This window comes from Suricata suricatta, chromosome 7 (assembly GCF_006229205.1).
Source record: "Suricata suricatta isolate VVHF042 chromosome 7, meerkat_22Aug2017_6uvM2_HiC, whole genome shotgun sequence".
Lineage (NCBI taxonomy): Eukaryota > Metazoa > Chordata > Mammalia > Carnivora > Herpestidae > Suricata > Suricata suricatta.
The window spans coordinates 64784275-64797036 of NC_043706.1; positions in this window are offsets into that span (position 1 = coordinate 64784275).

The window sequence follows — 12762 nt, forward strand, 5'->3', positions numbered from 1 at the left end:
AGCTGGGAAGAGTGAGGGACACAAATCATGAGAGACTATTGAATACTGAAAAGGAACCGAGGACTGAAGAAGGAGGGGGCACTTGTACGGAGAAACACTGGGTGTTATATGGAAACCAATTTGACAATAAACTATTATTTAAAAAATTTAAAAATAAAAATAAATAAAGAGAATAAATAAAAATAAATAAATATATACATTGAAAAGCTATGTCTCTAACCAAAGGCTTCTCTTGAATACAAAGTATTTTCATAATATTTAGAAAATATGGATAAAAAAGACAAAATATCTGCATGATTTTAATCACTAAAACCCTGGCCATTACTAACTAGTTGGTCCATGACTTCAATAAAAGAGTCATTCTAACGGGTCATATGGCATTTTGTACCTCTTGAAACAGTATTAGAAATGCTCAAGGTTTGGTATAGTTGCTCATATTACACTCAGTCCTATATATAAATACTACTTATATTTCTAATGACTTCAAAATATATATTTCCACCCTAGACTTACTTCTGATTTCCACACATCCAGCTGCTTACTTGATGCCTCCACATGATGTTCACAAATCAAACTTGATATGCACAAAACTCTCCTTCACTTGTGTTCTCCATCTTAGAAAATAACACCTCCATCACCCAATTGCTAAAGCAGAAATTCCATGAATATTCTTGAGTGCTTGATCACTCATTCTTTATTTAAAATCATCATCATCATCATCATCATCATCATCATCATCACCATCCGTCAATCCATCCCAGCTACTTTCAGTCCTACCTACTTGATTTCAAACTCCAAAAGTTCCTCCAGTTTCACTGCCTCATCCTGGTCCCAGCCTCCATCATCCCTCCTCTGGACCACTGCAATGGCCCCTAATTTGTCTCTCCTCTCCCTGTCTTGCTGCTCTCCATATTATTTCTACATCCTCCGGTGTGCTGCTTTCACCCTCTTTGCTATCTCCCATAATTCTCCTCAAACCTCTTTTCCCCTTATAACTGTAAACTACGGTGACATCACAGATGCATGCACAACCCAGAGAGACCTGATCAGACTCCTGATCTAGACTGGATTCCCTCCATGTTACATTTGCTGATAAAGCCCTGTACTTTCTGTCCACAGCATTTATCGAAGTGTATCTGTTATTCAAGTAATTGTCCCCATTCTTTCTTAACTTCTGTTTACTTCATTTCTGCATGGTGTTAGCAAAGTGGTCAATAAATACTTATTGCATACATGAGATGCTGCTGCTCTTCCTAAATCACACTGGAATAATACTGCAAGAGAATTTAATAGCCATTGATTCCAATGCCCCGATTTTATGATTGAGGAAATCAGCAGGCATCAAGTGCCTCACTCAGCGCCGCATAACTGGCCAACTGGCAGAAGCAGAATCTGCGATCCTAAGCCCTCATTTTCCTACAATACCAATTAATTGATCGAATTTCATGAACCAAGACATAATCACTTTTTTCCATTCATTAATTGAGTGCCTACCATGTTAGCACTGGGCCACAATAAAGAACAAGATGGACACTGACCCTATGGAATTTTAATTAATGGAAATCCATTCATTTCTGGAATGAAATATTAGATACTGAGCATTATTTATATCATTGATATTTCACAGGAACTTAAGAATAGTTTGTTTCCTCAAGGCAAACAGTTTATTATTCTGATTGAATTCAGAAAAATATTTTTCCTGAGTTTAGTAAGATAATTCTACATGTAACCAAAAGCTTCTGAACATTAAAGAGCTTAACAGTGATGGCCAAGCTCATTTTTAATGTCTTTATCTTATAAAATCAACAAAACTTACCAATAAAAAGGGGAAATATTGATTAATCATGTGAATGTTTTATTAAATTCAAGTCTTTGGTACCACAGTAAGACTATTTAATGTTCATCTGCATGTTTTCATTATTTATACATCTATTCTTAGGTATCTTTTCTTTTCTTTTTTTCTTTTCTTGTCTTTTTTTCTCTTTCTTTCTTTGTTTCCTTCTTTGTTTCTCTTTCTTTCTTCCTTCCTTCCTTCCTTCTTTTCATTTCTTTTTGTAAGATCATCTTGTTCTCTCTTGATCTTCTGCTTAGTTATCAATTATCAGGTTGCCAATTGAACTTCTCACAAATTGCTCTGGAAGACATTTTAAAATTTCCTTCTTGTTTATATACCTCTCACTTTCTGACATTTGCCTTTTCTTTAAAGAAAAAAAAATTTGACTTTGCAATACAACTCTTCTTGCAAGGAAATATTAGTAAAGACATCACAATTGTAGATTTACTTTTAACTCTTATAACAGAACAAATGCTGTATTTTTTAATTTCATAATTTTAATGAATGCTGATTGAATTGAAAGGCAAATATTTGTACATTAGATGAGTTTAAACAGGAAGAAACTGTGTGTTGGTGTTCTGTGAAGATTATATATTTACATATATATTTATTAAGTGTATGTTTACATATATACACTATATTAGGTGTATATATACACATTGACTAATTGCACATGTAAAGACTTTTATAGGAAGGGCTAGGCCTACAAACACCTCGTAAAGTAACATGTTTATGTATGAAAGCACTTTCTTTGAACTGGGACCAAGAACTGAAGTGTGTGATGCCAGAAATAGCATCAATGTGTGTGGAAATATGGGGACTTCTTGATTGATGAAGAATGTTCACTAGATAGGAGACTTCGTTTGTTTTTAAATAGAAAAGGAACATGAACATTTAAAATTGGGCAGGGGGAATCAAAGACTCTATTTCATTTTCTCATCAGGCCCCAAATGGCCTACTTTAGCACAGGCATTGCAGAATCCCCATGTGGGAGACTCATGTGAAGTGCTTATTTAACATCCTTAGTGATATAATCCCTAAAAGTAGAAAGAAGCACCAAGATTCATGAGTGTGCTGCTACTGGTGTCACAACATCAAAAGGAACTAAGACAGGAATCCAGCTGCTAGAATTTGAATTAGAAGAAGAAACCGCTGCAGATTGTTTATAGAAGCACAGATGGCTAAAGAGAAAACAGTGTTCCCAGAGCCAGCTTGCCAGGAGGAACACTGGCAGGACGCAGTTGCACTTTGTTAACATTTCCCTCCGATTTGAAAGCGTCCTAATTTCACTGCTGGCCAATGATACTTGACACTTTTCATATATGACTTGTATACAGACTACAGCTAGTAACGTCTGAACTGGAAAACATCTGGAGAGAGTAAAAAGCAGTTCACCTAGCAGGAGGTCAGGGCACACAATGACCTTTTGGAGCCCTCAAAAGAATTACAGAAGCTTAGGAATGGCCAAACATGGAAGGAACTGCCAAGCATGACAAACACATAATTTAAAAAGCATGGTCTGATTCAGGGTTATAAAAAAATAAAATCAGGGGAAAAAAAGGATCCATTTGTAGACATTTATGGTAATTGCCTATCGAAAATGAGGGCAAAAGTTCACACGGCAGTTTAAATGAATAAACAAAAACAATTTGATTAGGAACAGTCTGAACAAGTTTGCATAGTGATTCATAGAGGGGCATACAATTAAATTCATAATATAGCTTTTATAACTCTATTTTGATTTTAACTTCTTACATTCTACATTTAAACTCAATAATTAACAAAAAGTGATGCATCATTAACCTCATTGTGCTTCCTCATATAAGAAAGATTTGCATATTACACAATGCCAGATCAAGATATAGCTACATGGACTGAGAAAAAAGAAAGAGTTGGAGATGACCATTCTCAAAGCTTTTTATATTTATTTAGTTTTCTACTTAAAGTTGCTCAGGAGTCCCAATCCCAGAGTGAGATTACAAAGCCCCCACACGCACACTCGCAAAACCACACCCCGTTGGAGTCCAGGGCACAAGGGAGTGTGGGTTCTAAAAGTCATGGTTTTTTCAAACTCCAATTCAAGCAAACCAAAGACTGTGGGAAGGTGTAAAGTATAACTTACCCCCATCAGATCTACACAGTTTTATATTAAACGGAAGACTCAAACCAATTATTATGTATTTAATTATGTTGATACTATGCTATTGAACTCTGTTAATAAAATATACAACTGACAATCGGGGAAAACTAGATATTTAAAAGGAGCTTCAGAAAATCACAGAACAATGTGAAAAATTAACATATATCCTTTTGCTCTGGTTTTAAAGGATTATGCAAATCCCCACTCCTCAGACCTTCTTTTAATGCATCTATGAAAACCTGCACATCAGATTTCTTTCCATTAACCTACTTCTAACTGAGCTTCTTCATTCTCAAGTTCCTTTTATGTGATGCCAAACATTCAGATAATTGTAGAATAATTCATTTGGGTTTCAGGATGTTCTGCTCTTCAATCATCTCCCTAATGAGGTTCCTACATGGCATGGTTTCCTTTCCTCTTCTGAATTCAGCCAGGATCCTAATGGGGCAACGATCCTTAATATTCTAGATCATCAGCACCAGCATCCTTTATTAAAGTGCCTAACAGACAGTAGGAAGCACTTGAAGCCTTCTGGGCATAGCACTTTGACCACTATCTGAGAAGCAGGTGTAGCTAGAGAATGGCGAGGTGCAGTGAGACCCAACGGAAGCTGTGGTAATTGTCTAGGTAAGCTCTGTTGTGAGTCTGAGTTTAAGCTATGGAAATGCAGATGGAAATCATGCAAAATAATTAGGAATTTAAAATGACAGAATTTATGGAATGGAGTGGGGAGAGAGAGTGAGGCGGTTTTGCTCATGACTGAGAGTAAGGACTTCAGAGATAAAAGGGTTAGACCGTGGGCTCTGCCGCTCACCAGCAGCAAGTGCTTTTACCTGCTGAGCTGCAGATTCTTCCTCAGAAACCATGCTACCATCATAAGGGTTATGAGGGTTGAATTAAATCATGTATGATGGGATTGGCACAATGTCTGGCACATAGGAAGTATCAATAAATCCTAGAAAGTTTTAAGATTACTCCAGGCTTCCATCATTCCCCATCCTCCAGAATAGGAAAAAGAGAGGAAGGGAGGGAGGGGAGGGAGGAGGGAAGAAGGATTTAGTATGAGGACACATTTGTGAATTAAATTTTAGTTCTTCATTATTTTTAAAAGTTCTATTTACTATTTATACAGTCTTAATGAACATTTATGTTTTTCTATGAATTGTCATGTATATCAAAGAATACTTGAGCTTCTTCCCTCCCACACACAAACATACGCATTCATTCCTTAAAGAAAGTGCTCCTCATTTTTTAAGAACCAATTCCCAGAGCCCCCTCTGCTCCTCTGGATCACCATCCTTGCCTCCCCTTGTAGAAGGGGGTGCTGTCTCCTTTGTGCCACAGGTGTGCCCGCGACTAATTGGCATGCAGCCCCGTTACATGTATTTATTTACCTGTCCATCTCTCCCACAGTGGGTTCCTTGAGAAAATGTTATCCTCTCCATTCCCATTATTCAGGTCAGGACTTGCCACAAAGCAAGTTCACCTGAACTTTATTTCTCTAAAAATTATGCCCCAGATATTGACATGAAATATCGTAATGTCAAACATAAATGCAGGAAATCGTGTCCTTCTAAATCACCCACTATTCAGTCAAATTTATTAAGTGCCAGATACTATGAGAGGCACTACAAAGTAAAACAATGCTCTCTGCCTCCAAAGAACTAAGAAAGCAATCAAAGAGCTAAGAAATAAATATGTGAAACATTAAGTAGCAATAGTACATCTGAATAAAAGTTCAAAATAATACCGAAAACTGTGTCATAAGGCATGAGGTGATTAACTTATCAATAAGTTAGTAATTAACTTCAAAAAATTCAAAGGATGACAAAATTATACCCACCTGCCATGGTGACTGAGGGGTGACTTTTACAGAGTGGACTGGATTTGACCTTACCCTGAAAAGTGTATGGAGTTTGGATAGGTAGAGGGGACTTCCCTAGAGAAGGTACTCCAAGTGAACAGGAGCCAAAGCAGAAGAGCATGAAAGATGGAAAAAATGAAAAACAGCTTCTGGAGACTGTAAAAAAAAAATATGGTTGGCTAAAGTGCAATGTTCAAGTCTGCTTAGAGAGAAAATGCTGACCAAGAATCTGAGAGCCAAGCTTTGGGGTGCCAGTGAATACTGGGGAGTTCAGGAAGTGGGGGTAGTATGTTGAAAATGTTTCAGTTGGACAGACTTGGTGGTGGTGAACTTGGAAGGGAAGGAGGACAGTAGAAGGAAAGAGGTTAATAATCTTAACTTTCATTTACGGAGCCTGGTTTGTGTCAAACATCATAACTATTTTTTATAGTTACCCCAATCCAATAAGGTGGGTGTATTGGTGCAATTTTATTTAGCCTCGCTGGTACATGACACTGTTAGGATTTGATCCCAGGATGTCTAACTCCAAAACATATTCTGCATCAGATGTGTGCTCCCTCAAGAGCATGGTGTAATAAGGGGCTGTGGACTGGCCAAGTGGTTTCAGATACATGAGGAAGACTTGGTGACTCATTGATGTGAGGGAAAGGAAGTCAAAATGGATTGTAAGCTTTCATGTTTGAGGGGTAAGAAAAGAGAATAGTCTTAAGAGGCAGAAAAAGATGAGTGAAACATTAAACAAGTGTCAGATGGCAGCAGGATGTTTAAGTGGAAATGTCTGGTGGCAGGAAATTTTGAAGATAAGCTCTAGTTGTACTTTATTCACTAGGAAACATCTCACGGTACCAGCACCACAATGGAAGATGAGAATGTCTATAAAATTCCAGACTCAATCTAGGATCACAAAACCCTACCTCCTCCATGTCTGCTCCAAGTTTGCTTAAAAAGGTGAAACATGAAAAAAATTATGCATGATTTTGAAGAACTTAAACATTGCGGTTCAACAGAGCAGACATTTTTTCCCCAACCAACCAAGACTTTCCTGCCTTTCAATGCCAATTTATCCTCAAATATCCTTTTTCTTACCAACTTAAAGTGTGAAAACATATGCTTTCCTCTGCCTGCACCCTGTCCACAGCACATCCTGTAAAACTCTATTTTTTAGCAGTTAACTTGTAGCTTTAAAATGATATAGGTCTTAAAATAAGTTTGAGGACTCAAGGAAAACAGTGGGTTCCTAATGTAAATATGTCATGAAGCCAAACATTTCAGAAAATATTCAAGTTCTATAATTTTGATTTTCTTAAAGGAGTCCTTTGAGAGCTGTTGCAATTTTTTCTGTTCTATTTTAAAATATGAAGTTTGTGCAGTGACCATTTCCCCTAGGGTTACAAAGGTAGGCAAGCTGTATTTGGTTCTCCAAGAAAGGTACACAAAGCTTAACCTTTTGCTATACTCTGGAAGCATTTCCTAAGCAGGCACTGCACTGTTGGGATAAACTGTAAATACCAAATTTAGTGTATGCCTCCCTCTAAAAGAAAAAGTTTTTAAACCTCTAGAAATTTTTTTCTAATATGAATATGACCCAAAAGTAGATAATGTGGTATCTGTTCAGCAGCTAGAAGCTAGATGGCAAAATGAACTGTAGCAAAACCATTTCTATAGGTATTCTGTAACCTCAGATAAAGTCCAGTGAACAAAAAAGATCAGTATGAATATCTCATATTCTGTCAAAGCTTATAATAATGAGGCAGTAAGGAGAATGAAACTTATAATTTTAGAGCAGGTGGTTTCAATTAGAAAAAAACAAATGCTTTTGGGGTCCAGAGATTGCAAAGGAATAATAAGGATCTTTTGAGTGAAATTGAAGAAGGGTATTCTTTTATGAATAGCAACATTCTGAGTATAACTGAAAGGCTAACCAGAAGAGGAAGACAACAGAAAATCTGGAATCAGCCATTTCAGCAGAGAGGTTGACACTGTGTAATGTATCTCAGGAGCGAGTAATAATAAGAAATATGTTTCTTTTCTGTAAGATTTGGGCATTGATTGGTCCCTCCCTTCTCCATTTCCGAATGTAAAGGATGTGGATGGATAAATGTCCAACTGGGTTGCTTGTGTGAGCAGGCCATTCCATGTTCCCTAAGAAAGGATCATATATGTGCACTCCCAGTCTGGTTTTAAAAATTCCAGAAAATACTAAGTAGCCTTTTCAAAGGATAACAATATTCTGTACCTGGAATCCCAAATGCAGCTCATTAAAGAAATAGTGAGTTTAAAACTGACCAAAAAATATGGGTAATTCAGCATTTTCATTGTATTTTTTTTCCATTAAAAGAAACTCCTGAATTTCGTGAACAGAATAATTGGAGGGTTGGTAAAGACTCAAATGTCAGACAAATTGAGACACGATTGGGCCAAGTGTTATGTTATTTTGATGAAATATTATGCAGGTATTAAAAATGATAATTATGAAAACTATAATTAAACATTAAACCATTATGATTTAATAATTATTGATAGGAACACAACATTGATTATGATGAGGAAAAATTTGTGCACTTGTGCAAAGTCTAGAAGGGAGTGCAGACAGTCTCTGACTTCTGATGGTTCAGCTTACAATGTTTTGACTCTATGATGGTGCAAAAGTGATGAACAGGATAAACTGTGCTGGGAATTTTGAATTTTGATCTTTTCCTGGGCTAATGACATGTGGTAGGATCCTCCCTTGTGATGCCGGGTAGAGGCAGTGAGCCACAGCTCCCAGTTAGCCCCGTAATCACCACTGTGAACAACCAATACACTAACAACAGCTCTTTATCCACACACATGCCCTACTGCTCACTCTCAGCACAGGATTCAAGAAATTACAGCAGAGACATTCAACTCTCTATTACATAAGAGACACCATGTTAGGTGATTTTGCCCAATTATAGGCAAGTGTAAGTGTTATGGACACGTTTAATGTAAACTAGGCTAAGCTATGATGTTTGGCAAATTATGTGTATTGAATGTATTTCAACTTACAATATTTTCAACCTACCACGGGTTTATTGGGTCATAATAAACTCATAACTTGAGAAAGATTTATATAACACATAAAAGTTATGTGTAGATAATTGTATGATAGATTTAAAAACTTTTTAAGATCTCGTATTTAAGATTTTAGTGTTGTTTTATAAATACAAAAGCAATTCCTGAATACAAGTATATATACTCTGTTTATATGGCTGACAAAAATCAGACATTTTAAATTCAAAATTAAGCAATATTTTATCTTAAAGAAGAAGAGCGTAACATAGGGCTGGCTCGAAGCCTAGCTCTGCCACTGTATTACTTGTGTAACTTTGGACAAGTTCACCTTTCTGTGCCTCAGCTCTCTCCTTCATAAAACAAAAGTAATAATTGAACCAACCTCTAGTGATTATTGTCAAGATTAAGTTAGATAATTCATAAAAAGTCTTAGCAGAGTTCTTGGTACAAAGGACATTTCACTAAATGACAACTATTGTTGTGAATTTGCAAAATAGAAGGGACATTTATATACACTTGTGTGTATACATATAGGGTTGTGTGTGTAAAGACACTTGGCACATGCCTGTGACATATACTCAGTAAGTGGGAGTTTTCACATAGGACTCAACTGGCTACATTTATTGAGCATGAGTACATACTATATGCCAAGAATTCTGGTAAGAATCTTAAACACATATATTATACTTTCTATGTAACATGTTATAAGCTTTATATTATGCTATTTTGCCTTTACAATAAATCTGACATTTAAGAATCATTATCCTTATTCTACAGTTGCAGAAATGAAGGCTGGAAGAGTTTGTACAACTTCCCCCAAATCACAGAGCTGCTAAATGCATAGCTGGACAAGAAGAAGGCTAGCTGACACCAATACAGGCTCTTACCTGCCACAGTACTACTTTCAGTAATGAGAAATAAGATACACTTAGCTCACATTTCAGCCCAGCGTATGCCTCCTCAGTCTGGTGACACTCAATAAAACGGAAGCTTCAGTTATTTGGCCAATCACCAGCGAGGCTAAAGTCCTGCTGTGAAGCCCTTTGACTTTTCTTCTCAGTAAGGAGCTTGGTTTCCCCTCACCTCAGCTGCACCCAGCAAAACCCAGGGGCCTACCCTAATTGGGGAAAAGAGGATAAAGAGGGGTGAGGTCATCCTGAATTGGTGTTAAGGGAAAACAATTTCTATTAGAAAGATGCACAAAAAAACTCTTCCTTGGCAAACATGTCATTTTAACTATTCAGTATTTTAAATAAGTTTCTTCTTCTTTTTTTTTTTTTTTTTTTTTTTACTGTTGGAACTCCTCTAAGCTTTTAATGTACTACTATCATATTCTGGATCTTTCGGAGAAGAATTTAACATGCAGTATTTCCAAGATTATTTTCTGCCCCAGAACCCTTTGTTCTGGGAGCCCCAATTAACACCTCTTGGAATGACTGTCCCTGGGAGTCCATTCTGGGGATACTGACCTCGTGGAAAAAGCCACCACCAGGCATCGGAAGACTGGAGTTTGGGTCCCAGACTTCCAGACACAGTGTGATCTTAGGCAACTGCTATGGGCCTTGGTTTCCTCCTATAAAATTAGGAAATGGTGTCTAATATGTTATGGTGGTATGGAATGTCTCTCTGTGTCAAATGTCTGGAAAAAGCTACCCACAAAATTACTCCACACCACCGTGTGGTTTTTAATTCTATCCCTTCACATGGTGGAGAACTGGCTGATATAGGAATGAGGGTTAAAATGATTGAAGCCCACATTATTTGTTCTTAGCGTAGTACAGGAGGAATGTAAAAGTTACAAAGCTATTAGCAGAAAACTTAGTAACCCAACAAGACTCGGGAAAAATATGCTTACGCCAGGCTACACACTGACACCATAGTCAGAAAACAGTCTCAAGTGTTTTTATTGTGGAATTTCTCTTTGCTTACCCAGCCCCCCACCAGTCTCCAGTGCTTTCTCTACTCCGGCCAATCTCCCACATAAACCAATCTCACTCTACCTAAAATGTTTGCTTGCTCCCTCCCATGTGATGTTCTACTTTCCCACCCAAAGCAGGGCTTCTCATCCAATGCATGAAGCCTTTCTTGAGTCAGGAGATTCTGCGCTTCCTGAGAATAAAAACTCTGTCTTCTTGCATTTCTAGTTCCTTACAGAATGCTATGCACATTGTAGAAATTAAACAACACCAGCTCACAGTATCCTACCTCTAACACTTTTTCTACTTCTATAACCATACAGATGAGGATTTAAAACTATAATCTGCCACATATAATCATCTTTTCTATATTTTTCATGGATACACAAGGTATTTTTTTCTAGTAGGTTGTAAGAGTCTTATTCCTGCATTTATCATAATACCTCACATAGGATCGGGAAAGTATAAATAGTTTAATACTTATTAAATACTTTAATACTTAATAAATACCTTAAATACTTGTTGATTGTCTCTGTGATTCTTGTCTCTTTTTAAAGAAAAGATAATGTTAACAATATTACCAGACAGTGACTAGCACTTTATATATATTATTTTATTTATCCCTTATACTTAACTTTAAGATAGATAACATCACTCCCATTTGTACATGAGAAAACTAAAAATTAATGAAGTTAAATTATTTTCTCAAGTTTATGTAGTTACTAAAATGTCTATGTAATTTGTCAGCTAGAACACATCTGAGCCTGAGCAAAAACCAGTAAAAATCATTAAGATTATATGACTTTTTGAAATCTGTATTTATTAACTGACAGGTGGTTTTATTGGTGAATCTATAAAATAGTTTTTTTTCAAAGTTATAATTTTCTAAAAATAAAACATATAAAACAAAAACAAAATAAGTTAATAGTCCTGATACATTTTTCAGTTTCTAAAGTGTTTAATAGTATCTTGAAATCTTCTTAATAATTGTGTTTCCTGATAAGTAGATTTGAAGTTAAAACACTTTCCATTTACTTTTCTCTGTGAAATATATTTTTATTAAGAAAAATACTTTCTAAAAGTTTTGATGTTCTCAAAAAATACCCGCTAAATGATGTTTATTCTTATTTTTATTTCTTTTCTTTAGTGTGCATGTTGGAACAGATAAACTTTGCAGGCCAAGTAATTTCACTCAGAGTCACCTATTTGGTTGTTTATTCTTTTTCTTTTAAGGAACGTTCTTAAAATAAAAGTTTATTATCATTTGAATACTGTTCCAAACCCACACTGCAAAATTGTAAGGAGGTGCTCTTAATTCCATTTCTATTCCAAAGTATAATAAAAATGTGTCCAATTAGGGGTGCCTGGGTGGCTCAGTCAGTAAGCATCTGACTCTTGATTTTGTCTCAGGTCACGATCTCAGTTCGTGGGTTCAAGCCCTGTGCCAAGCTCTGCACTGACAGTGTGGAGCCTGCCTGGAATACTCTCCTCTCTGTCCCTCTCTCTCTCTCTCCCTATCGCTCTCAAAATAAACTTTAAATAAAAGCATTTAAAATAAATTTTAAATAAAATTTTTAAAAATGTGTCCAACTAAACATTTCATTAAATCCAATTATACAGCAAACACTCCCAAAATAAACTTAGATTGTATTGCAGTTTCACTTAACAGTATATAAAATGCTGTGTTGTGACAGGTATCAACTATCCATTAGATACTGAATCAATTTTTCTTAAGCACTACTAACTGCTTGCTTTTCTTGAAGCTAGATCATTCTGAATATTTAGAGGTGCAGTAGGCACGACTTTGAGTAGATAATGAAAGAAAATGCAAAATGCTAATTGATTCATGATGTGGTTTCATCTTAGCTTGGGCAAACCACGCAGTATTTAATATATAGTACCAGAATATTTACTATTGAAGCTTGAAAAGATGTGAGTTCTTTGTGTGCAATCTTTCATTTATGCATGTGAGAGG